Source organism: Ursus americanus, chromosome 12, assembly GCF_024610735.1.
Source record: "Ursus americanus isolate L20-20 chromosome 12, mUrsAme1.1.p, whole genome shotgun sequence".
In the NCBI taxonomy this organism is placed as follows: domain Eukaryota; kingdom Metazoa; phylum Chordata; class Mammalia; order Carnivora; family Ursidae; genus Ursus; species Ursus americanus.
This window is the reverse complement of record NC_142138.1, coordinates 62,139,279-62,166,840: the sequence shown is the minus strand read 5'-3', so window position 1 is coordinate 62,166,840 and position 27,562 is coordinate 62,139,279. Positions and strand designations below refer to the sequence as shown.

The 27,562-nt window shown below is 41.4% G+C and overlaps 1 protein-coding gene across 1 annotated transcript in view; it reads left to right on the top strand.

Annotated features, from left to right (window-relative positions):
- Positions 1–1,277: 1,277 nt before the first annotated feature.
- The window catches only part of DENND2C (DENN domain containing 2C), a 79,192-nt gene continuing 52,907 nt past the window's right edge, over positions 1,278–27,562 (top strand). The window contains exon 1 of the mRNA XM_045801447.2: positions 1,278–1,384. The gene's annotated coding sequence lies outside the window, so the exon portion shown is untranslated. The remainder of the gene's footprint in view (positions 1,385–27,562) is intronic.

Genomic DNA, 27,562 nt, shown 5'->3' with positions numbered 1-27,562 from the left:
ACATACATGTTAATTCCTTTATTACAGCCATAGAACCCCTGCCAGATTGGGTTTCATATTTGGTACTTGGAATTCAATCTGCCTCATTTTGCCAAATAATCTTCCTGAATGCAAAGTTTGGACTCTGAAATCAATTTGAATTTTGAAATGTTTTAAAATCATACTATTCTAGCTTAAAATTTCATCTTAGACAACTGTTTGGGAGATTTTCTAAATATAGAAAGATTTGGGGAGGGCGACACTGTTCAAAATTTAGGCAAACAATATTGACATCTATTTCCTCATCAAGGCACGATTTTTCAAATGTCTTGTCATTACTCCCCCCCCCCCCCCCCCCCCCGCCAACCACCATAGAAGGTAATTCCCGTTTCATTGTCTACAGCTCATGGTTTCACAACGGTGTGGGATATGCAGCTTTTACTGCTTTGGCTAAATTGGCTTGTGACAGTCATCTGTGATGTGTAACCAAACACCTCTCTTTCTGGCAGTCTTCTATTTTGGTACCTCTCTGTGAACAGATGTGGGAAGATTTTGGTCATCAGATCCAAGAGGCTCTGGTGGGGTGGGGAGGGGTGGGGTGGGGTGGGGCGGAATGGGGCGGGACGAGGTGGGGTGGGGTGCTTAGCCAGTGCCAGGGAAACAGGCTCAACTCATCCCGACTTGCAGGCTTAGTGAAACTGGGCTGCCGCTCGCAGTAGGCACAGCGCCACGCACATACCTGAGGACGAGCGTGTTGCAGGCGTAGTGCTTAGGCATGTGTGTCACAACAGGGCGTGGGGGCCGACCACAGGCGCTGGGAGTATCAAAGCCACCCTGCTCTGGGACTTCAAACCTCCGGTGTTCGGAGCGTTATTTGCATCTGTCTACGTTTCAAGTTGACACTGGACTGCAATTGCAGTGGCAAGAGATAATTTTATGGTTTCCTTGAGTGAGGTGCCATTTGGATTCCTCGATTAAACCAGGTGGCTGTGAAGTCAGCCTTCACGTAAAGTTCAGATCCATCGCCGTAGGGCCAGTAGGACCGCAGGCACGGCGACTGCAATGGAGCTTTGGCTAGAAGCCTTGGCGGGAGTCCGGGCCACCAAGATCCCGGGCAAGGTTCTGGCCCCGAGGCCGACTGGAATGGGGGCGGTTCCCCCTCTCGACGGTTTTCGGGCGGTGCCGGGGACGGGCCAAAGCGTGAGGGGTGGGAAGAGGAGCCAATAAGAACCGGGCTTTGCCGGGCGGGGGCGGGGCCTCGGTCGGGAGGGGGCGGGGCCTTCTCAGGGCCTGCGGGGGCGGGACCGAGCCAACCCCGAGTGGGAGCGCGGAGACCTGGCGCCTCAGCGGAGAGGAGGGGAGCTTCGCAACCCGGCCGCCGGGGCGGCGTGGAGACCGAGGGCAGGTAGGCTCGAGGCGATCCGGGGCGGACTATGATGCGGGGGCCTCGGTCGCTCGCGGCGGTGGACGTCGCATGCTGGGCGTCGGGAGCCGGGCTGGCAGTGCGGGAGCGGGCTGGCGCAGCTGTCCGCCCCGGCCCCGCAGTCTGGGCTCCTCCCCGGCCCCGAGGGACGCGCGAGTGTCGGACCCCGCGCCCCGCGACGACGGGCCTTGGGAGCCCCGCTCGTGGGCCGCGGCGGCTGTGGCGGAGCCCGGCGGGGCATCTCCCCACCGCTTACCTCGGGGACCAGGGGCGCTCGGCAGTCCTAGGGCAGGGAAAGCGAGCGCCTCATCCCGAGGAAATGCGAGGCTCTCGCCCGCCGGGATTAGCCGGGGAGCTTGAACGTCGGCAGGCTCAGTCGATGGACTTTTAAACATTCTTGCTTTTTGTGTGTTTTGGTTCTTAACAGCATCTGACGAGCACAGCTTTGAAAGTCGTCCAGTAGGATTTTGATTTTAAAATTGGACAATGGAACATCTAAGGACTTTTGAGTAACTAGTATAGCAGATGATGATTAGATGATGAGTCAAGGGCTGGAGTCTCGGCCAGGGCCCGCAGAACAGATGTGATACCTCGATCAAATCGACTTTTCTGGGTCTCTGTTTTCTTAGCTGTAAATCTGGGATGTTCGCGCCTAGGGGTATTCTGAGGGTCAAAGGACATGAGTGAGAGGAGTCTGTAAATGTTAGGTATTGTAATCTGTGCACCAGCAGCAAGCATATTATGTAAAGCAACTGCGAAATGCCAGGCACATAGTAGGCACTCTGTAAACCTTTACCCCGAAGCTAGTGATTCACCTCCAATATTTTAGATAAAGTTCTAAATCTCTGTTTAGTGAATAAATGAATTGTTTAAGCTCTTTTTCCCCTCCCCCACAAAATCACCATTGTTTGAAGTGTGGTCCATTTTTAACTGATCAATGAATTTTTCTAGAATAGCACGTATTATCTACACATTGTTACTGAATTATTTATCATGAAGTTTGGTACCAATCAGATAATCTACTTTTTTGCTTTAAGTAAATGTTGAAATTATCTGGTAAAGTAAGCTGCGAATATTGTTTCAGATTAAGACTTTCATCTGCTTTTGTAAGATTTTAGTCCTTCAAAACAAAATTAATATGTAGCTGTATTTTTTTTGTACAGCCGTTATTATAGGTATCTGCTTTCTTTTCTATGGATGTGGGAATGTATGAGAGATGTCTTAGGGGGAAAATGGAAATAAAAAAGGGAATAGCAGTTTGTAACCAGCAGACTTTTACTGGGGATACTTGTAGGCGTGTTTTGAAGTAGTTTCCCAGGCAGAAACCAGGAAATGTAGTAATTGTGTCTCTTGGCCTTTCATTAGGGTTTGTGTGTGTGTGTGTGTTGACCGTGGCAATAGATTTTTTAAATGCAGATGTAAAGGAAGAATGTTAGTTTTCTTGATGTGACAAGAGAGTTTTCTAAACCTGGAAACTGTATTTTAAATGAACTGTCTTCTATTATAGACAAGAATTTTAGACCACTGGGTACTAAGAGCAAATCAAATAGAGTAGAGGGCAAGTTCCTAGTGAATATAATTTTTGTGTTGCTTTAAAAGCTTTACATTTCAGCATTTCAGTGGAAGATGGGTGTTTTGAAACTACTTAAAACATCATTTTCAATATGTACTCCACATATAAATTTTGCTGTAATTTAATATTTGTTCATCTTGGAGGTCGAAAGCCTTATAGTCACATTATTTATTGAGCACCTATTATATTCCACGGCACAGTTTTAGCACTTCTGTTGTATTCGTGTATGAGCAGAATACAATTCCTTCCTTCTGGGAAGCTAACACTCTACCAAGTGGGCTAAAATAAGTAGTGAGAAAGCTGTTTTTAAAATTGATAATAACATCAGTCAGCATTTATTGGGACCTACTCTGAGCCAGGCAGTGTTCTAAATTCTTTACATGCATTAGCTTATTTAACCTTACAGCAGCACCATGAGGGGTGTCGTTATTTTGGTGTCCTCATTGAGAGACACAGAGGTTGAGTAATCCCCTATCAAACAGCCGAGGCAGCAAGGCTAGCATTCAGACCAGACAGACTCTAAAAATCCTAATCCTAACTTTTGCGTTGTACTGAGTTTCAAATTCTGTGAGTGACATACCAGTAAAATCCAATGTGTGTTTAAGAGAGTTCTGTAAATGGGGCGCCTGGGTGGCTCAGTCATTAAACGTCTGCCTTCAGCCCGGGTCATGATCCCAGGGTCCTGGGATCGAGCCCCGCATTGGGCTCCCTGCTCCGCTGGGAGCCTGCTTCTTCCTCTCCCACTCCCCCTGCTTGTGTTCCCTCTCTCTCTGGCTGTCTCTCTCTCTGTCAAATAAATAAAATAAAATCTTAAAAAGAAAAGAGAGAGAGTTCTGTAAAGAACTTCTATAAAAAGAAGGAAAGAAAGAAACAGAGAGAAAGAAACTGGTATTGCAAGATGTGGATGGAGGTTTACCCAAGCTATAATTTAATTATCCTTTGCATATAAGAGCATTTTTCCACTGGTGAATGATGGGATTCTTTTGTTTCTGAACTCTCAGTCACTCAGTTACTACAATTATGGCATTATCTTAATAATAGAAGAGGTGATTATTTTTCAATAAGAAGTTTAAAATGTCTGTTCTCAGACCAGAAGTTAAATGTTAGATTCAAGAAAAGAAAATGCTTCCCTGCCTTCAAGAAGCTTTTAACCAGGCATGTAAATAAGTCCCTACAATTTCAGTGTGATAAGAGTTATAAGAGAGATAGAGATAGAATTTAGTGGAAACAGTGATGAGGGAAAGTAATTGTATATATGATAAGGAGGAAGATTAGAGAGAAGATACCACATTTGAATCTGGAACTTTGAAGGAGGAATAGGAGTTAACCAAGTTAGGGAAGGGAATAGAAGTTGTGGATGAAAACAGGAATATTATGTGAAAATATATGGTATATGTGAGGAATATGTTGTAGTTTATTGACTGAAAGTCAGAGTGTGGGCACCTAGGTGGCTTAGTTGGTTAAGCATCTGCCTTTGACTCAGGTCATGATCCCAGGGTCCTGGGATCGAGTCCCGCTTTGGGCTCCCTGATCAGGGGGGAGTCTGCTTCTCCCTCTCCCTCTGCCCCTCCTCCCCACTCCTGTGGTCTCTCTCAAATAAATAAATAAATAAATAAATAAATAAATAAATTCTAAAAAATCTTTAAGTCTGTTTAAAAAAAATAAAGGTCAGAGTATATGGAGACGAGAGGTTGGACTAAAGGGGGTGCTTAGACATAAACTGGAAAAAGAAAATTGCTGAGCTTGATTGCTAACCAGGTTAGGATCACTGAAATTGCTAGAAAAAGAGGTAAGCATGGGGTTTCAGTGCCTCTCATTTGAAATAATGAAGGTTTGTCCAGTTTGGCAAAATCATTCACTATAGAATGTGGTGTTAAAGGTAGTTTTAATACTTTGAAATGCAGGATGTGTTGTAAAACAACATATAGATAAAGGTAAGTAAAAAGTTACGACTCAGAAAGAGAAAAAAGAAGTCTGCTGCGGCCACACAGTGAAGAGCCTGTGTATCATGCTGGGAACTTTGGACTCGATTCTAAAGACAATGGAGAGCTAGTGAAGGATTTTACATAACGAAGACAGATAACGTGGTGGTATGGGACGGAGACTGGATTGGATGGAGAGAGGCAAAAGGGAGAGAGATAAGTTAGAAGGCTAATGGTATTGAAATAATCCAGATAAGAGAGGGTAAGGCCCTGGAGTGGGAAAATCGTGATAGAGGTGAAGAGGAGAGGACAGGATGATGAATATGGAGAATTTACAGGGCTTAAAAAGTGATTGGCTTTGAAGGTGAACAGAAAAGTAAATGACTGTTTCTTAGCTTGGGAAACTGGATAGAGGACCTTGTTTTAGTTTTTAATGTGGGAGGAAGAGCATTGTTTCAGTTTTGAACATGTTGAGTTTGAAGTCTCTCTGGACATTTCGGGGAGAGATGTCAGGGGAGGATCCAGAACCCAGGAGGGAGGCTGAGCTTGGCGATTCAGATTTCTGAGTTAGCGAGTAAGTGGTACTTGAAGCCTTAAGAGCAGATGAAATTGCTCAGGGAGAGCATATGGAATTAGAAGAGAAGAGGGCCAGGGATAAATGTGGTTTGTTTTGTATGAGTGGAAGGAATTACTGATTGATTGATTGATGCTAATTTTGTCTTATAACGTGTGATTATAAATCAATAAGGTGGGTTTTAATTGAAGGTTAAGCAACTTTTACAACGCAGTGAATCCTGTTCTTTTAAAATTTTATTTGGGCAGTGAGGGGGGCACCTGGCTGGTTCAGTTGGTGGAGCATGTAACTGTTAATCTCCTGGGGTTGTGAGTTTGGGCCCCACGTTGGGTGTAGAGATTACTTCAAAATAAAATATAAAAATAAATTTAAAAAAATAAAATTTTATTTGGGAGTCATTCAAAGTATTACTGGAGTTGCTCTTTGTAAAACAAAACAAAACAAAAAAACTTTACAGCATATTCACAGCCACACAAGAAGGTAGGTCTTCTAGTTTTATTACAGAATTATTTTTCCTCCTCCGTTCGTTCGTTCGTTCGTTCCTTCCTTCCTCTCCTCTCCTCTCCTCTCCTCTCCTCTCCTCTCCTCTCCTCTCCTCTCCTCTCCTCTCCCTTCTTTCCTTTCTTTTCTTCTCGTGACTCTGAGATCAAGACCTGAGCAGAGATCGGGAGTCCGACGCTTAACTGACTGAGCCACCTGGTGCCCCCCGCCTCTGTACTTCCTATTTCCGTGCATATATATCCTATTTATCTTGAATCAAAGCTACGAAAACCTTTGACTATACCTTCACGTGATTGGAAGTCAGAGATAGTGCTTTTTTTCAGAAGAGATCTTCGCTTCTGGTAAATATAGATTATTGATACGTGTTTCTTGGTTGATTCATCTTGATAGCCAGTCTTACTCAGCTTTGGCTCCAGGTGGCTTAGCCGTCTCCAGAATTCATACTCATAATCAAAGAATGAAGGTTTGCCACCACTGAGGAGACTCAAAAGAATAAGTGATGGCTTTGAAAGCATTTTCAAAAACGGACTTTCAAAAATATTTTCCTAATTTGTAGTATCATTCAAATAAATGTATGGTCTCTTAAGGCAGGGAGGGGCAAACTTTTTCCATAAAGGACTTAGATAGTAAATATTTTAGACTTTGTGGGCTATACATCTCTGTCAGTACTCAAACCTGCTGAAAAGAGTCATATTTCAATGAAAGAGCATGGGCTGTGTTCCGCTTAGAGTTTATTTATGGATACTGAAATTTGAATTTCATAGAATTTTCACATGTCACAGAATATTACAATTTTTGGTTATTTTTTTCAACCATTTAAAAATAAAAGCCAGGGGCGCCTGGGTGGCTCAGTCATTAAGCGTCTGCCTTCGGCTCAGGGCGTGATCCCGGGGTCCTGGGATTGAGCCCTGCATTGGGCTCGATCCGAGGACCCCGGGATCACGCCCTGAGCCGAAGGCAGACGCTCAACAACTGAGCCACCCAGGTGCCCCAGAAACATGAAAATTTTAAATTCATCCCCCATTTCTCTTATAGAGTAGGCGGGAAATATTCCCTTTATTGTTTTTGGAACCTGAGACACAGAGAAATAGACTAACTTGTACAACGTCAGGATCAAAAATATATTTGAAAATATTTTTCAGTATTCAGTGCTCCTTACTAAACCAGTTAAACGGTGGTCTGTTGGCCTCAGTGAAAGTGCGAATATGGAAAACTGGATGAAATAAAAGACCAAAGCTTGGAGTCTCCTGCACTGGTTCCCAGAGGGTTAGACAGGATGGAATCTTTTTTGTGTTTTTCCTCTCTGACTTAAATGAGTAATTTTTATCCTAAGGAAAGCGAAACATGAAATTTTTCTTCACTTCATGGGCATTATAGCAGGTTGTAAGATTGAAGGCTTAAGTAAATGATGGTGAGATAAGAGAAGGAAATTTAAAGTCCTTACTTTTTCACTTCTAGCTATTCCAGATGTTTCTCTTGCACCCCCTATTTTTGAGAAGGAAATTCAATATTTTTTTCCTTACAAGTCTTAAGATTCCTGGGTAGCAGCCTGAAAAGAGACTTTTTAGCATTCAGTTCAGGCAATATTAAGCCACTTATATTAGTTAAAAGTTATTATTTATGCTCTATTTTTTTAGGTTAAATTTCTGACTTTCAAGGTTTTATACCAGTGATAAATGTTTACAACAGCAGACATGGAGGAAAATTATTAATTTTCCTTCAGAGTTTAAATTCATAGAAATGGCATATGTGTGGAGTTTTTTCTGTGTGGATGTTAAAATTTAGGACAGATTGGTGTGTGTGTGTGTGTGTGTGTGTGTGTGTGTGTGTGTGTGTGTGTTATTCTTGCAGCTACTTAAAAGAGATGTGCTTTTTTTCCCCTCTTTCTTTTTTCCACTGGAGTGAAAAAAACAAAGGTCTCCAGCTATCTAGGATATTTCGAATTGGTTACTTAGCAATATGAAGCATAATTTTATATTTAATATTTATCTGTATTCTTTGATACTCTGACTGTGTAGGAGTCCATTAAAGCCAATGATAATAGGACCTGCTGGGAGGAGATCCCGCAGCCCGCTCTGCAACAGTGTTTACTGCAAACTCCCTTTTCCCTGGTCCCTACTTCCACTGTAAGGGGTAACACGGAACAAAAGAGGACATTAGGTGAATTAAAGCGGTGGTCCATTTGCACATGGTCATAACGCAGTGGTTATCATTGCACACAATTCGATTAGCATAACTCAAGGTCAAGCAAAATGTAGCAAAATTATCTTGGCTGCGGGTGAAACAGTGACATGATGTCTCACCAAGTCTTATTTTTGAACTTTAAATGCATTCTTTTTTTTTTTTTTTTAAGATTTTATTTGTTTATTTAACAGAGATAGAGACAGCCAGTGAGAGAGGGAACACAAGCAGGGGGAGTGGGAGAGGAAGAAGCAGGCTCACAGTGGAGGAGCCTGATGTGGGGCTCGATCCCATAACGCTGGGATCACGCCCTGAGCCGAAGGCAGACGCTTAACCACTGTGCCACCCAGGTGCCCCTCTTTTTTTTTTTTTTTTTTATTCAAGAGAGAGAACACGAGGGAGCATGAGTCGGGGGTAGAGGCAGAAGCACACCCCAGCTGAGCAGGGAGCCCGACGTGGGGCTGAATCCCAGGACCCTGGGATCATGACCTGAGCCGAAGGCAGACACTTAACCAACTGAGTCATCCAGGCACCCCAAACCTTAAATGCATTCTTAAATTGTGATATTTTTAAGAGTTCATTGATAATTGTAATTTTTAAAAAAGATTTTACTTATTTGAGAGAGAGAGAAATTGCACGAGCAGGGGAGAAGGCCAGAGGGAGAGGGAGAAGCAGGCTCCCCCCTCCAGGGCTTGATCCCAGGATCCCAGGGTCATGACCCGAGCCCAAGGCACATGCTTAACCAACTGAGCCACCCAGGCACCCCTGATAATTGTAATTTAAAAGCAAATTAGATCAGTTTGCCCATAGAATTTATTATTTAACTATTAGAAGAAGAAAACATGAAGTAAAGAATCCAGAAACATGTTCAATACCTGCATTTGCAAGTACGAAAATGTTAAGAAAATAGTGAACTGAGAAAGAGTCTAAGACTTGTAATGAAAATTACTTAAAATACGGTTTATCAAATGTGCAAAACCTGACTAAAATGACAGGTTTTTGTATTTGTATTAATGTTGCAGATGGAAGCTAAAAATCTTTAAAATTAGAAAGATTCTTGGAAACATAGCGAACTGGACTTTTCAGTAAGCCTTTTCAAGTATTTTCAAAGAAAAAAAATGTAAAATTATCTCAGTTTCCTTTTTATTCAAGGACCATTCCTGGGAAAGATACATTATTGTTTTATTTAGTTGCCTACCAGTGACATAAGAGAAAAATGGCTACATATCTCTTGGAAAAAAGTATTCATTTAGAATGCATGGAGGAGGGGCACCTGGGTGGCTTAGTCGGTTAAGCATCCGCTTTCTGCTCAGGTCATGATCCCAGCGTCCTGGGATCGAGTTCCCTGCTCAGTGGAGAGCCTGATTCTGCCTCTCCTTCTGGCCTTCTCCCCTGCTCATACTCATGCGCTCTCTCTATCTCAAATAAATAACTAAAATCTTTTTTAAAAAATGGAATGCATTGATGTTATGTTTATGATTTTTGATGATAAATCAGCTAAAAATTAAAATTTCACCTCTTAGTGATGACATACCTCCATTCTGTACCATTATGGGATGTTTCATCAATGCTGATAAGGTGGCTATAGTCTGATACAGATATCACAGTCCTAAGTGATGGGATCACTGACACTGTAAGTTGCACTGTGCTTTTAATTTGTCAAGAAAATGAATTTTTGTGGCTTAGTTCTTCATTTACTGTGAAGAATGATTATATGACATCGCTTATCATCATGTTGTATTAGGACCAAAGAATTTCCATTGCAAAGTAGAAAGAATGTAGTACTATTTTTGCCATTCACACCAACTTACTGTTTCAACTAGGATTTTCAACCCTGACCCAATTTAAAGCAAAAGAATAAAAGACTCTATAGTGAACCTGATAAGTACGTAGCATTGTCTTCGTGTGTTTTCCAGATAGGAATTAATTTATGAACAGGAAAGTTTACTCATTGCATTACATTGACTCTTTTCTAATTTTAATTTTTACATTATTTATTTGGGAATTTTAAATGTATTTGCATCATGGTAACATAATATTTGATATTAACTTTATGTTTTAACTTTATTATATATAGTAAGAGTAATTATTTTGTGCCATTTCTCTTTCAGGGGTGTGTGAGTTTGTGTGTGTATGTGTGTGTGTTGTGACAACAAATGTATTTCTTGCCATGGGTTTGGTTAAAGACTGTTCATGAAACAGTGGCCTGTAGTGCAAGGGGAAGGACTTGACTCAATAGGCAGTCCTCTCTCACTAAGCAGGCTCAAGAATCTTGGGGGTGGTGTGTGCACATTCTATAAAACCAGACCAACATACCCTTCTGCCGTTACTGCCCTCAGATGATCCCTCTTTGGTTTTCCATTCCTCCCCAGCAAACTTAGGATTGCCCACTCTATCCCCTCCCGTGGATGTCACGGGTTCCTACTTTCCTTGTGTTTACGGATTCCCTCAAGCCCAGTTTCTCCCCACAAGCAGGCCTCTCCTTTACCCAGTGCCCGAGACTTCAGTTTTGCCCTTGTCGTATCACCAGGCTGTTTGGCTCCCCTCATCTTCCGTTATGCATACCAAGAAGCAAGGCATTCCCCTGCGCGGACAGAATCACTAGTTTTCCTGTCTTTGCTCCAGCTTATTTTGTTCACTCTTAGGCCCAGATTTTAGGAGAGAGACAAAGCATCATGTAGGCCAGACCCTCTACGAATCATGCTGATCCAGCTTCAATCAGGTATCCAACCATTCATCTATGAACTGTGCACCTCGGTGAGCAGCTCTTATTTTGACCTCAAGCAGCCAGGCTTTTTCTCTGAAATTGCCAGGCATTTTCTTTTCATAGATTAAGTCCTGGTGCACCATGAGCAGGCTTCACTGACTTGGTAGAGAAAGTTGACCTGAGTTGGTCTGAGTCTTCACCATACTATACGCAGCTTCTTGTCTGTCTTCCACTTCTTTGAGAGCTGCCATATACTCCGATGCTTAAGCCTCTTTCCTTCCCTGAGACTTAAGTCTCCCCAAACCCTCTTCCATGTACTTACCCTTCTTTTTTTTTTTTTTTTTGGCTGCAATTTTTAAAAATGTGTAGGTTTTCCCCCAACTTTAAAACACTGTGTTTGAAATTGCTTGCCCCTTTTGTTTTTATTCTTCTCACTGACTTTATAATGGCTGTTGTATTTATTGTTGCTGCATTCGCTCACTGATTGTCTTCCTTAGCTTTAGCTAGCTATTATCTGTCCTTACTGTCCTTTTGATGCCATTAATTAATGCCCTCTCATCAAAAATAAGGACCTTTCTCAGCCTTTAGTCTCCTTACTTAAAAGACACCAATGTGCCTCTTCCTTTTCTTTTTGGAACATTTTCCTACCATGATACCAATGGTCCACATTATCTTGATCCTGTCAGCTCTCACTAGTCTTTTGCCCACTCATTACCTGCTTTTGTCGTTTCTGCTCATTTACAGTCTCTAATCATGTTTCATGTTCTCAAAGATTCAGTTCCTGACTCTGCTTTTTAAAAACTCTCTGCTTAGGGAACGTGTAGATTCTTGCTTCTTTTTTCTACACCACGCCTGTCTTAAACCTTCTCCAACCTTGGTTTTTCCCTCTCTCACTTTACTCTCGGCAGATGATCTCACCGGTTATTTCTAAGGGAAAATAGCAGCCATCGGAGGGGAAAGTTCATCAGTGTACAGCCCTTCCTCCTTCTACAAATACAACTGCATCCTTACCTTTCTTTCCTCATTCCCTTCTGTTCCAGTGGAAGAGCTGTCCCTCTTCCTGTCAAATGCTCACCCCCACAGCTCCAGTTGGGTGCCGCACCCTCTCTCCCTTTTGGGTTTGCTCTCAGACCTTTGTTTCTCTACCGACTCCTTTCCACCAGTGTTGAAACAAGCTTAATTCTTTTCTACCCAGGAAAAAAAAGGCTTTCCTGAACCCTGTGTTCCTGGTTAGCTACTACTCTGTTGTCTACTTGCCTACCTGGGCAAACTCCTTGAGAGACAAGGTTGTCTCCAGCTGCTGTTTCCTTTCTTTTTTTCCCATTCCCTTCTCAGTTCACTATGACCTCCCTTTAGCTTCCTCCATGCCACTGACCTGCTCTTGCCCAGGTCCTAATGACTAATGGACACTCAAGTCTTTACCTGATTTCACCTTTTAAAAAAAATTTTTTTTTATACCTTGTTTTATTTATTTATCTCAGAGAGAGAGAGAGAGTGCAAGTGCAAGCTGGGGGGAGGGGGAAGGGGGACAGAGGGAAAAGGAGAGAGCGAGAGAATCCTTAAGCAGACTCCCTGCTGAGTGCGGAGCCTGACCCAGGGCTTCATCCCAGGATTCTGAGGTCATGACCTGAGCTGAAACCAAGAGTCAGATGCTCAGCTGGCTGAGCCACCCAGGCGTCCCTACCTTATTTGACCTTTTGATGGTGTATCCGTTGACCATTCTTTTCTGTTTGAAGGATTCTCCTCCTTTGGCTTCCACAATTCCACACACTCCTGGCATTTTCTCCTATCTTTTATCTACATTTGTGACTGAAATTACCATCTATGATAGAAGAGGACTGACCTGGGGGCACCTGGGTGGCTCGTAGGTTAAGCCTCTGCTTTCGGCTTTCAGCGTCCTGGGATCCAGCCCCGCGTCGGGCTCCCTGCTCAGTGGGGAGCCTGCTTCTCCCTCTCCCCACCTCCTGCCTGTGAGAGACTCTCATCCACTCTCTCTCTCTCAAATAAAAAATAAATAAAATAAAGAAAAGGCAAAACTAACCCATGAGTAGAAAAATCAGATTGGTGATGGTTACTGACTAGAAAGGGACATGAGGGTACCTGAGGTATGCTGGATGGTGGTTACACAAGTGGGTTCATCTGTAAAAGTTCTTTGAGCTGTACACTTAGGATTAGTGGGCTTTATGTGCTTTATATATGTTACACTAAAAAAAAGGAAAAAAATTACAGATCTTAGAAAACTCTTGTCACGTAAGTGCTTCACAAATATTTGTTGGGATCAGTCAGTAGAGCATGGGTATCTTGATGTCAGGGCTGTGAGTTCCAGCCCCACAGTGGGCAAAGAGATTACTTAAAAACAAGAGAAATACTTGTTACTGTTGTCCTATTTGTCAGGAATGCCTTTTAGTTCTGTTCTTTTGGTAAATGCTTTCTCATTTTTCCAGTCTCATTTAATAATAAACTGCCTACAATTATACATAAATTTCCTGTGAGTGTGTTTGTATTTTATTTTCATGTATTGATTTTCTGATGGGACATGATATGGAGTGAAAGGTACGTAGACTGGTGGCAGTCTCTGCCGCTCAACCATGTGACTCTGCACCACTGTTTTCTGTCTGCAAATGAGGAAAAAAATAAGCTGCCTGCGGCAGAGATTTTTTGCCTTCTCTACTATCCATGCTCCAAAGAAACAGAACTCAATTTTTAGCTGGGCACATTGCAGGATTAAAAGATGAATGATTAGGGGGCGCCTGGGTGGCTCGTTAAGCGTCTGCCTTCGGCTTAGGGCGTGATCCCAGCGTTCTGGGATCGAGCCCCACATTGGGCTCCTCCGCTGGGAGCCTGCTTCTTCCTCTCCCACTCCCCCTGCTTGTGTTCCCTCTCTCACTGGCTGTCTCTCTCACTGTCCAAAAAAAATCTTTAAAAAAAAAAAAGATGAATGATTATATTTCCCAGCCACACATTCATCTGTACATGGGACTTAAGTCCTAGTCAGTGCGCAATAAGCTAAAGTATTAATAGAATATTACTCAGCTATCAGAAAGAATGAATTCTCAACATTTGCTGCAACATGGACGGCACTGGAGGAGATAATGCTAAGTGAAATAAGTCAAGCAGAGAAAGACAATTATCATATGGTTTCTCTCATCTATGGAACATAAGAACTAGGAAGATCAGATAGGGGGATAAGGGGAAGAAAGGGATAAAGAAGGGGGGGGTAAACAGAAGGGGGAATGAACCATGAGAGACTATGGACTATGAGAAACAAACTGAGGGCCTCAGAGGGGAGGGGGGTGGGGGAATGGGATAGACTGGTGATAGGTAGTAAGGAGGGCACGTATTGCATGGTGCACTGGGTGTTATACACAACTAATGAATCATCGAACTTTACATCGGAAACCAGGGATGTACTGTATGGTGACTAACATAATATAATTTTAAAAAAAACATTAAAATAGAAAAAATCTTCATCTAAAAATAAAAAAAAATAAGCTAAAGTATTATACGGGACTTCCAGGAAGGCTACTTTAATAGAGTTGCCTTTTTTCCTATTTCCTGGAATGCAGATGTAATAGCTGGAGCTCCAACAGCTAGTTTGAACCATGAAGTGATCGTGAAGATAGAATTTATGTGTCGAGGATGACATAGCAGAAACACTGGAGCCTGAGGCCCTGGGGGCACCTTAGGCTGCCTACTCTCTCTTAATTTAAGTGGCAGAGAAACAGACATCTTTTTGTTTAACAAACATTGGTTAAGCCACTGCTATTTTCAGTTTTTAAGTAATCTGTACCCAAACTTAATCCTAGCTGATCTACTACCCCAAAGAGGTGCTCTGAAAATTAATTAGGATAAAGTGACTGAAGTGATTGGCACATAATAGTTACTTAATAAAGCTCAACTACTGTTACTGCTGTTTTAATTCCCAAATGCCTTATATGAAGTGGGTGCTCAGGCCATATTTGATGAATCTTCTAAAAAGTCAGTTACCTTTTTGGTAACAAATGCTATACAAGTGATTTATGTTTGTTTTTAAAAAATTAGAAAATACAGGGGTGCCTGGGTGGCTCAGTTGGTTAGGTATCTGCCTTTGGCTCAGGTCATGATCCCAGGGTCCTAGGATTGAGTCCTGCATCGGGCTTCTTGCGCAGTGGGGAGTCTGCTTCTCCCTCTGCCTCTGCCTGCCACCCACCCAACCCCATTTGTGCTCTCTTTCTCTCTCCGTCAAATAATTAAATAAAATCTTTAAAATAAAATAAAATAATAAAAATAAAAATTAGAAAATACAGATTAACTAAAAGAAAACTCAACCATAGTTCTGTTACTTAGAGATAATCACTTAATATTTCTGTATATATTTACTTTTAAATTTTATTTATTTATTCATCTAAATTTTTGAATTAACTTATACTGCACAGTCACTTATAACATCTTTTTCTTAATAGATTTTGAACATGGTATGACTTAATAGTATTTCGGTGTATGGATTTACCATAATACTGTACATTTAATGATAGTCCCCAATTGGAAGTTTATTTTTAGTTTTACAGTAATCTAAATCTACTCTTGAGGTGCCTGGCTGGTTCAGTCGGAATAGCATTCGACTCTTGATCTCGGGCTTGTGAGTTCAAGCCCCACATTGGGTGTAGAGATTACTAAAAAAAAAAAAAAAAAAGGGAAAAACCTTAAAAAATATGAAAGTCCACTCTTAGATACATATTTGTGAATTTATCCAGTTACTGCCCTAGGATAAATATTGAAAGTGATACTTCCACAATATCATGCATGTTCACTTTTTAAAAAACAGGATTTATTTAGTATAATATAGAAAAATACAAAGAATACAACTTAAAAGACCCATTATTCTACCACCCAAATAGGTCCTATTTTAACATTTAAAAAACCCAATAAATATATATAATCCTGGTTTTTTAAAAAAGGTTCAAACATTATAAAAAGTTAAAAAATAAAGAGTAAACACTTGTTCCAGGGCCTTCTCACTGGTCCCATCATTGATGATTTCTTGCTTATCCACCACAATCCAGTAAGTAGTGTCCATAAAATTTAATCTTATAAAACATTGAATCAGTTATTACAAAGACAATTAAAAAATTTCTTAAAGTATGGTCTGATTGAATAAAAAGTATCATTGTGAAGATAATGAAACTTTTATTGACAGAACCGACCATATGCTAAACTGAGAAAGTCCAAATGATCATAAGACGGGGGCGCCTGGGTGGCACAGCGGTTAAGCGTCTGCCTTCGGCTCAGGGCGTGATCCCGGCGTTATGGGATCGAGCCCCATATCAGGCTCCTCCGCTGGAAGCCTGCTTCTTCCTCTCCCACTCCCCCTGCTTGTGTTCTGTCTCTAGCTGGCTGTCTCTGTCAAATAAATAAATAAAATCTTTAAAAAAAAAAACAAAAAAAAAACCAAATGATCATAAGACGATCACTTTCTAACCACCCCCTTCGTCCACTTTGAGCAAGAGAAGAGGCCTCGCCCATCCAGTCCATTTCAGAGAAGGAGGCTGAAGAGAGGAGAAGTCAGTTGTGGTAACACCCAAGTCACACCACGGCAAGGGAAGGGTGTGTGTGTGTGTGTGTGTGTGTATTATACATATATGTATATCCTTTTTAAAAGTCTATATAGAGATGGAATCATACTAGAGAGGAGGTTTCCTCTGCTTTTATTTTGGACACTTTTCCCCATCTACACACAGATCTCTACCTCATTCTTTTTAATATTTGCATGGTACAGGTTTCCCCCATTTTTTGAAAGTTCACATTAGGCTGCTTCGCTTTTATGGGCAGTCTACATTAGTACCTGTTTTTGCTAACTGAAAGGAACATGAAGAGGTCGTTCACTTCTACAAAGAAAGGCAAAAAGTGAAAATAGCGTTCAGCATTTGTTTTGCAGAGAACCGAGCTGTTATAGACACAGGTTCCCCCCCTACCTGCCCCCCCCCCAGATGACTGGAGTGTCTCTGTGGAGCTCTTTCCCCTGGAACTACACTCAACATCTCAGCATCCGGCCACCATGGCTTTGAACTGCTTCCGGTGAGCAGTTCAAATTGTGCTTTAGCTCAATTTATTTGTGCATCTGTTAGCAAGATGTGTCCTAAGGTATCAGGAAAGCCTAAGAGAGGTTATTTTTGGGGGTCTGGGAAAGCTCAAACAATTTTCCATGTAAATTAATGGTAATTGCTTCTTCACTTTATACCAGTTTGGGTTATGTAGGGTTTCCTAGAAATGCTCTACTTTCAGATGGGGGGAAGCCCGTATTAAATCAAGGTGTTCTGTTTGAGTAGCTTGTCTGTTACACACAGACACCCAACTGACAGGTTTGGAAATCCAGCCTGAGTTTCACTCGTCAATTCTCTGTGCCAGTTTGCCCCAGCTCCTCACCCCACCCTGGTTCTGACAGTCCACCCAGGCCACCCACCCATCAGCCTGGCTACCCCCTCATTTTGCTCAGGCACTGACATCCTGTGCTCGGCCGCACCTCTGTAGGGCCTGCCCTCTTGACCTTTTTCAGGCCCTGCAGGCCACACCAGCTGCCCCCCCACGCAGACGCTGTCCTGACTCCTCCAGCTCTGGTGCTCTGACCCCCTGCTCTGGTCTCGCGGCTCCACAGCATCGGGCACGGGTGCCTGCCTTCCTCTGTTCCACCTACTGGCTCTAGGGCTGGATCGTCCAGGAAAGAGGAGGGGAAGGGTAGTAACTTTGGTGCTTCTAAGTGATAATTGTTGGGCCTGAAGTTTAATATATTACAGATCTAATGCTTCATGTGTTTAAATGGTAATTTGAGGAATAGAAGAGACATGTTTAATAACTATGTGAATGCAGTTTTACTTCCTGTGGTTTTTATATTGTCAAGTGAGATAAAATATCCATTGAATGTATAATTTTGGGATTTGAAAACTTGAGAAATCGGTCTTCTGGCTTTTTGGCTTTAGAATAAGATTGGAAGTCACATTCAGTGGATATGAATATATGGTTCTAGGAGAGCTTATGTCTATAGTTTTAAAACCTTGAAATGTGCATTTTTTTTTTACATAACGTAAAAAAAGGCAGGATGTGAATACATATATACTCTAACTGCTACTGTATAAAAATATGCTTATGAAAAAGGCAGGGAGGAAATATACCAAAATATACCAGTGATTATGCCAGAGGTGGTAGGCCCAGAGGTGTTTTCCCCTCATTTTCTCTATTTTCAAAATTTCTAAAAAGTAGTAGTAGTAGTTTATGATATTTAAAACTTGAAAAAAAAATTTTTTTTTTTTTTTTTTTACTTTCTAGAATTTTTTCAACCTTTGAACACTATAGGAAGTTTAGAATTTTGCTGCTAAGAAGAGCTTAGCCAAGTCTTGAGTTTGTGATTTAAAAACCATGTTACTGGGGCAACCTGGGTGGCTCAGTTGGTTAAGCGTCTGCCTTCGGCTCAGGTTATGATCCCTGGGTCCTGAGACTGCTTCTCTCTCTCTCTTTGTCCCCTCTGCCCCCTCCCCATGCTTGGACACACATGCACATGTGTGCGCACATGCTCACACTCTCTCTCTCTCTCTCTCTCTCTCTCTCGTGCGTGCGCGCTCTATCTCAAATAAAATCTTTTAAAAAATAAAAATAAAAACCATGTTATTTTAAAGTTATTTTGAAGCTATTTGTCAGGTTTAACAGTTCTAATTTGGGACAGTTGCTTCTTACTACAAAGGAGAAGTTTTAAAAAGGATAATTAGATTAAAAAAATTAAGATAAACTTCATTTAATTATATGGGCAGTTCCTAACATTGCATTAATTTAATGAAATTGTAAAGTTTCATGTAATTGAAGTTGCTTTTATATGTAAGTTTCCACATTGTGACATTTCATAAAACTTCCTCTTCTGCTGAAACATTTTAATTTGACTGTTGTACCTAAGCAGTCTTTAATATTTAGCTGTGAACCAGCGCTTCTTATCCCCCTCGGCGGGAGTGGTTACCAGTCCCTGTGTCTCTCCTATTCTGGGTACAAGGTAAGCACTTTGAGTGATTATCCTGAGCTTCCAGAACCTTGGCTTGAGGTAGGCAGGAAGTACCTCCTCCTTTTCCCTTAGGAGGCAAGGAAACATACACGGCCTAATTTCTTTGAAGAAGTTCTCTATACTGTCCCTTGTAATCCTTACGATTAACTAATTATAATTCTTTTTACATAGTTGTGACAAGGGTAAGGAATTGATGTTAGCAGGGCTGGGTTTTGGCTGCCCCACTTTATAAGCCTTGCACTTCTCTTGAGAATGTGGAAGTATTTGACTTCTATTGTTTTGATCTTGGCCTTTGAGGCCCCTGCTGAAACTCTGGGAGGACAGGAAAAGTTGCATTTGACATCCTGTTATATTAGCTGATATTATTGTTATGTCTACCCACAAACGAGTAATGCATACTGGTTAAATGCAGAAGCTTTGGAGTAAAGCGGAACTAAGTTTGTTGTTACCTGGGTGACTTACCGAACCAGTTTAGTCTCAGCTTCCTCCTCTACAAAAGGGAGGTAATAATAACAATCTGTCAGAGCTGTGAGACTCAAATGTAATAACGAATGTACTAAGCACAGGGCTCGGCACATGGAGCACTTCATAAATGATGATTATTATCATTTAAAATATCACATTACTATGCAAACAGACCTCTTCTGTGCCACCTGGATTTTCTTCTCTTTACCTTTTATTTGCTGAACATATGTGGGTAGTGGGAATTAGGTTCTGCTGATGAGAAATAGGAGAACTGACTTAGCGAGGACTGTTTTGACCTCAGTTCTGCTATTACGTGACATTACATACTCTCCGTTAACTTACAGCCTTCTTTATGGGACACGAACAGTGGTGTGGATACCAAACCATATCGTTAGCTGATTGGGAAGATACCTTATAAAACTTAGGGATTATATTATGTGTTCTTTTTTTCCAAAGTATCTTTCAAAATTTATTTTTCTAAGTAAATTTAGTTGAATGTCTTCAAAATGTATTTGGTCAAACATTACTTTATAGGCTAACTGCATTATACTACTCTTTCATTTAGTATTATGTTTCAGTCCAAGGATGTGGTTTCAACAGTGTACTAATTCACATATATGCTATAACGGGGGTTCTACTGTAAGAAAACTAGTTTGCATGCTTTTCACAAACATGACCTAGTAGCAGGAAGAGGTGATGTAGAAACCAATGAAATGGCTTGACAAAGTGGGGCAAGTATTAGAGATCTGAACAGGGCGTTGTCGTATTGCGGATCAACTAGACAGTCATCATCTGTCTAGTGTTCTAGACTCATGCCCACTGTACAAATTAAACTCTTCTCATCCTCTTTGGCCAGAACAGTAATACTGATGTCTGTTTTGCTCCGCTGTCATCTGTCTCTGTTTTGCTGCGTCTGTGGTTCATCCACAAGTGAAACATTTTTACACCTTTCACATCAAAAATTGAAGGTGCATCCCCAAGAAATGGCAGGGTTTATAAAGGAGATGTTTAGGACAAGGCAAGAGTTGCGGAGAGCTTGGCCCCTGGGCTCCTGATACAGGAATCAGATAAGGATTTTTAGGGCACACAGCACTCCTGGCTCCTGTGACTCTAAGCTCCAACTTCAGTTTGGGATCTGCGCTCCAGAGTAACTCTTTGGAAATCTGAATTGTCTCCTAAGTTCGAAGAGGTACGGTTAGCTGAAGAGCCTGCTTCCACACTCCTAGGGATTTGGGATTTTTTATAAGATGCTGGTTTGGGAAGTTAGTTGTTTACCTGTTTTACCAGGGGCCCATACTACCTCTTAGGACTGGTACATTTCTGGATATAGTACAATGTACAGTTAACCACACCCAGCTTGCTTTAAACTGGATGATTAGCGGGAACAGTAGATTAAAGTCTAGCTGCTACAGAAGCACAGCGAGGAAGGTGATTACCGGCCTCCTCGATATTTAGACCGAGGAACACTTTTCCCAAATCCCATTCTTCTTTCTTCCTGCCTCTAGTGTGTATCTCCCCTGCTCGCCCGAGGCTTCTTTTGTGTTTCCGTGTCATGTGAGAAAGGCTAAGGACCGGTCCCGATCGATGTAAATGACCTCTATGGGCACGTATTTCCCGCGTTTCAAAACATAATTCTTGGTGACTGGTTAACAATACTGTTGCTAAGAGAGTAGATCTTAAATGCCCTCGACACAAAATAAAATAGTAGTGAGGTGATGATGTGTTCACTAACCTGATTGTGGTAATCATCTCACAATATATACGCCTATCAAGGCACGTTCTTCTTCCTTATCCAATGTTTTATGTCAGTTATATCTCAGTAAAGCTTCAGGGGGAAAATACTTCTGGTATCTTCTGAGTACTCCTGAGTTTCAGAGGAAAGGGGTGTTTACATTTTATACTCGTAAAACCTTTGGCCACCTGGTTACATTAGCCGACCGCTGCATTTTCTCACTTTACCTTTGTAAAGTGGTAAACATTCAAGCTAGTGCACCTGTAAGTTGAAACACTTTACTCTGTACTCATGGTCTCCTGGGGGGTGCCCAAGATGATACATTCTGAAGCAAAAAGAGCATTAGATTTGTTATTTATATCAGTTTTCATCTAAAAAAGCAAGGAATTAGGCTTGACTGAATATTTACTCTACGGATTGACGGATTGACGCTGGTGCCTTCACTCCTGTCACAGTTTATCTACAAGATTAATCCCAGAGGGAAAACGGTCATTCCCCAACAAAAAGGAGTTGATGGTGACATCCTCACTTTGTGTTCCCTTTTACATTGCAGAACGTTAACAGTTTTATGTGTCCAGCTTGTGTGTGTCTGAGTACGTAGATTTACAGATTTTTTTTTTTTTTGGTGCCGAAACCCAGGATATTTACAAATTATATTTTATTTTATTTTAAGACAAGCAGGGGGAGTGGCAGGCAGAGGGAGAGGGAGAAGCAGGCTCCTGGCCCAGGAGGGAGCCTGATGCAGGGCTCGATCCCAGGACGCTGGGATCATGACCTGAACTGAAAGCAGACGCTTAGCCTACTGAGCCACCCAGGCGCCCCTAAAATTTATATTTTAAGTGGTGGAGTCATTACAATCCTTTGAAAGTAAGATGAGCAATAGCCTTGAAAATAATTGGTATCTTATAGTAGTTCCTTAGTCTGTTACAGAGAAGTATTTTTAAGCATTGCCAGAATTAAAATAAGCCAAACGGTTTTCCTTTACCAATAGAAAAGTTCCAGAATTGTTGGTTTTCTGTAGTGATAATTGGTTATTGGCAGAAAATTTTTAAAATACAAATACTTTCAATATATAATAATTTTCAATTACCGTGGCCCTTTGTATTAGTCAGCTCAGCTGCCGAAAAAAAAGTACCACAGACTGAGTGGCTTAAACAATGGAATTTATTTTCTCACACTTTTGGAGGCTAGAACTCTGAAATTAAGGTGTTGGCAGGGTTTGTTTCTTTTGGAGCCTCTTCTTGGCTTTATAGATGGCCTACTTCTTCCTGTGTCTTCACATGTCTTCTCTGTTTGTGTACAAATTTCCTTTCCTTTTCTTTTTTTTTTAAGATTTTATTTATTTGAGGGGCGCCTGGGTGGCACAGCGGTTAAGCGTCTGCCTTCGGCTCAGGGCGTGATCCCGGCGTTACAGGATCGAGCCCCACATCAGGCTCTTCCGCTATGAGCCTGCTTCTTCCTCTCCCACTCCCCCTGCTTGTTTCCCTCTCTCGCTGGCTGTCTCTATCTCTGTTGAATAAATAAATAAAATCTTTAAAAAAAAAAAGATTTTATTTATTTGAGAGAGCTCGCTCGCGCGCACCTGCGCGCATGAGCAGGGGGGAGGGGCAGAGGGAGAAGCAAACTCTATCCTGGGACTCTGGGATCATAACCTGAGCCGAAGGCAGATGCTTAACCCACGGAGCCACCCAGGCGCCCCACAAATTTCCTTTTCTTATAGAGATACCAGTCATATTGGATTAGGGCCCACTCTAGTGACCTTATTTTTTTTTTTTTAAGATTTTATTTATTTATGTGACAGAGAGACAGCCAGCGAGAGAGGGAACACAAGCAGGGGGAGTGGGAGAGGAAGAAGCAGGCTCATAGCGGAGGAGCCTGACGTGGGGCTCGATCCCATAACGCTGGGATCACGCCCTGAGCTGAAGGCAGGCGCTTAACCGCTGTGCCACCCAGGCGCCCCCCTAGTGACCTTATTTTAACTTGATTACTTTTTTTAAAGATTCTTTCGCCAAATACAGTCATAATCTGAGGTACTGGGGATTGGGACTTTAACATATGAATGGGGGTGCAAAATTCAGCCCATAACACCCTTAGAACCAAGCATGAAATAAAGTGAATTTAGAACTATATCTTTTGAATCACAGTTTCAAGAAAAAAACATCATGGGGACACCTGGGTGGTGCAGTCAGTTGGGCTTCCAACTCTTGATTTCAGCTCAGGTTATGATCTTGTGGTCTTGGGATTGAGCATTGGGCACCCCAATCAGCACAGAGTCTGCTTGAGATTCTCTCCCTCTCCCTCTGCCTCTTCCCTGTTTGCACTCTCTTTCTCTCTCAAATAAATAATCTTTTTTTTAAATCATGTGTAATCACATTGCTCTTACCTAAAATATTTATTATGTGTAAGACTTGAGTGAGAGTGAAATGGTTATTTTATCCCCCATTTGTATATTTAATTCTTAACAGAGCCAATAAAATAAAATTAAAAAAAATATCTTATGCTTTAAAATTTTTCATTTTATAATACACATGCTGTTGTTATAGTTGTTACATCTGTAATTTATAAATACACATAAATCAATTTTCTTTCATAGGCGTTTCAAATCAGAGTTTGGTGACCTCTGACTTAGATATGTCCCTTATCAAAATGTCTTTTTATCTTGAAGGTAGTTATGTGCTAAAAAGAACAAGAGTTTTAGAGTTCAAATTCTGTTTTTTCCACTTAATAATGTAATGTATATGACCTTAAAAAGTAATCTAACCCTGCTAAGCCTCTGTTTCCTCACCTAGAAAATGAAAATATCTTCCTCCAGAGATTGTTGTAAGGATTAAATGAGATTATGCATGTAGTGCCCAGCAAATAGTAAATGTACAAAAAGGTTCTTCTTATTGTGGTGCTTATTATCATTTAAATAAGTTATTTTGGTGTTATTTCTCCTCAAAGTATTCTAAGATGTTTTCTCCTCCTACAACTGGGGCAACTTCAAATCATTAGAAACACTTAAAGTAATAGGCATTGCTAATTGTCATAAACCTTACTTTCCTCTTTACACATTCTTATATTCAGGATTTATTCATTCAGTAAATATTTATTGGGGGATTACTGTGTCGTACATAGTCTTCTAGGTGCTGGGAATATACTAGTCAAACATCTTTTGTTCCAACGGGGAGACAAATGATAAGTAAACAAACAAATAATGAAATTTCAAGTGAATGATACGCTCTGTGGAGAAAATATAGCAGAGCGAAGGCATAGAGAAATATGTGGGGAAAGAAACCTTGTTTTACTTTTATTTATTTATTTTTTTTAAGATTTTACTTATTTAGAGAGAGAGCATGCTCACATAAGCAGGAGGAGGGGCAGAGGGAGTGGGAGAGAGAGAATCTGAAGCAGACTCTGTGCTCAGCGTGGGGCCCGTCAAAGGACTTGATCTCACGACCCTGGGATCATGGCCTGAGCCAAAACCAAGAGTCAGACGCTTAACCGACTGAGCCACCCGGGTGCCCCAAGAAGCATTATTTTAGATAAGATGGACAGGAAAGGTGAATATTGAGTAGAAATCAAAAAACAAGAGAGGGAGAAATGATGGTGGCGTCGATTAGTGTGGTAGCAGTGAAGATGGTAAGTGGTCAGAGTTAGAGTTATGTTTTGAAGGTGAAATTACCATTTGTCTAGTCAGCTCAGGCTGCTGTAACAAAACTACCATAGATTGGATGGCTTAACAAAAATTTATTTCTCACAGTTCTAGAGGCTGGGAAGTCCAGGATCAAGGTACCATCGAACCGAACCGGTTCCTGGCAAGGGCCCTCTTCCTGGTGTTCAGATGGACATCTTCTTGTTGTATCCTCCCATGGTAGAGAGAAAGCTCATCTCTCTTATGTCTCTTCTTATAAAGGCACTAATCCCATCCATGAGTACTCCATGCTTCTGACCTCCCAAAGGCCTCACCTCCAATGCCATCGCACTGATGAGGATTATGGCTTCAACATAGGAATTTTGAGGGGACACAGGCATTCAGCCCATAACATTGGGTTAGTTATGAGGATAGCTCCTAGGGTCACACAGCTTTGTTAAATAAAATTTCCAACACCCATTAGAATCAGTGAACAGCAAAGAAGAATTGTAGTCATTTGGAAGTTTTTAAATTTTATTTATTTATTTATTTATTTATTTATTTATTTATGTATGTATTTATGTATTTATATTTTATTTATTTATTTGACAGAGAGAGAGAGACAGTGAGAGAGGGAACACAAGTGGGGGGGGGACGCTGGGAGAGGGAGAAGCAGGCTTCCTGCTGAGCAGGGAGCTCAATGCGGGGCTTGATCCCAGGACCCTGGAATCATGACCTGAGCCGAAGGCAGACACTTAACAACTGAGCCACCGAGGCGCCCCTGAAAGTTTTTTAAATAATGTGGCTAACCAACCATGTAACACAATCATGAAATTAGGGTTATTCTAGTTCTTTGGCTTGTGCCTCAAAATTCTGAATATAATCTGAATTAAGTCAACTATCATTTTTCATTCTTTCATTTAGAAAAAAAGGGGGGGACACCTGGGTGGCTCAGTCGGTTAAGCCTTTGCCTTCGGTTCAGGTCATGATCCCAGGGTCCTGGGATTGTGAATCTGCATTGAGCTCCTTGCTTGGCAGGGAGCCTGCTTCTCCCTCTGCCTGCCGTTCCCCCTGCTTGTGCTCTCTCTCACTCTCTGACAAAAAAATAAAATCTCTTTAAAAATTAATTAATTAAAATTAAAAAAAACACAACTCAGAAAGTTTCCATGACAGATGTCTTAAGAGAGTTGATAGAACTGGTAAGGAATTAAATTTATTTTTTGAAGAATCCTATTGCTTGCTTTGCAGTTACGCACAATAACTGCTGAGAAATTTATAGTCTATTATTAGTAGTATTGGGGTTGTTTTTTTTTTTTAAGTTTCTTTGCTATTTTGGGAATCATTTTTAGTTACCTATAAGGCTGTTTCCTCTGATAGAAGTGAGATAAAAGGCTGATATCCTGTATGTGCTTGCTTTGAAGATTTGTTATTCAAGGAACAGTTAACAAGATGGTAACAGTTTGAAAGGTAGAAGCCAGTTTAACAGGTTTTTTTTCTCTTTTGCTTTAAAATATTTTAAGCAAATTCAATAAAGAATTTCATGCAGAATTATTTCTGTGGGCTTTATTAAAACTTTATCTAGAGGCAGGGCACCTGGGTGGCCAAGTCAGTTGAGCGTCCGACGCTTGGTTTGGGCTCAGGTCATGATCTCAGGGTTGTGAGATCCAGCCCCGTGTTGGGCTTTTCGACCCTCAGCAGGGAGTCTGCTTGAGTTTCTCTCTCTATATAATAATAAGTAAATCTTAAAAAGATTTATCCAGAGGCTTTACAAATTAAATACTATATTAGTATTTTATTAAATATACCTACTAGAAAATTTCAAAACACAGATAATGTGAGCAGTTCAAATTCCTACCCATCTTCCTGAGCAGATTTTATTACGTCCAGTATTTCTTTTTTTATTTTGTTTTATTTACATATTTGAAAGAGAGAGCGAGCCCACGAGTGGAGGAATTGGGGGGGTGGAAGGGCTGAGGGAGAGGGAGAAGCAGATTCCCTCTGAGCAGGGAGCCTGACACAGGGCTGGAGGATCTCAGGCCCCTGCGATCACGCCCTGAGCCGAAGGCAGTCACTTAACGGACTGAGCCCCCCCCTGCACCCCTGCATCCAATATTTCTATTACACATGTCTTAGCATCTTCGGCTATAGAAGCAGGGGCGTTACATTCTGAGATTTAGGTTCACTTTAGGGCTTTCAAGACAGCATTGCAGAGATATTTATTCCTCTCTGGCTATTGGTGTTACCTCTCTCCATTTTCACCCTTAAGATTTCTCTTTTTCTGATTCAAGAACATTAAGAGTCTTGAGGTCATGGAAAATGTATACAGTATTTGCTGTAAGAGGAATTTAACATTGGGAAAGGATTACAGAATATTAACAGATGTAATGGGAGCACTCAGGAGTGATTAACTCCAGGTCAGGGTCTAAGGAAGGTTTCCAGAAAAACTTTGAACAGGTCTTGAAAGTACATTGGGTGTTCAGGAAATAATTAATAGCTATCATGTTTCTGTTAGGTAGGCTCCACACCCAGCATGGAGCCCAATGCAGCGGGGCTTGAACTCACGTTCCTGAGATCAAGACCTGAGCTGAGATCGAGTCAGATGCTTAACTGACTGAACCACCCAGGCGCCCCGATAGCTCTCATTTATTGAGCAGTTACTATATACCAGGAATTGTCTCAAATGGTTTTTTTTTTTTACATCATTTCATATTTAATCCTTACAACAACCTTACAGAGTGAATACCTCTGTCTTTTGTGGCAGAGACTAATACCAAGACCCATATCAGTTACACTTAACCTCTTTGTGCCTGTTTCCTCATCTGCAAAATGAGGATAATGACAATATTTATACCTCCTGGGTTGTTACAAGAAT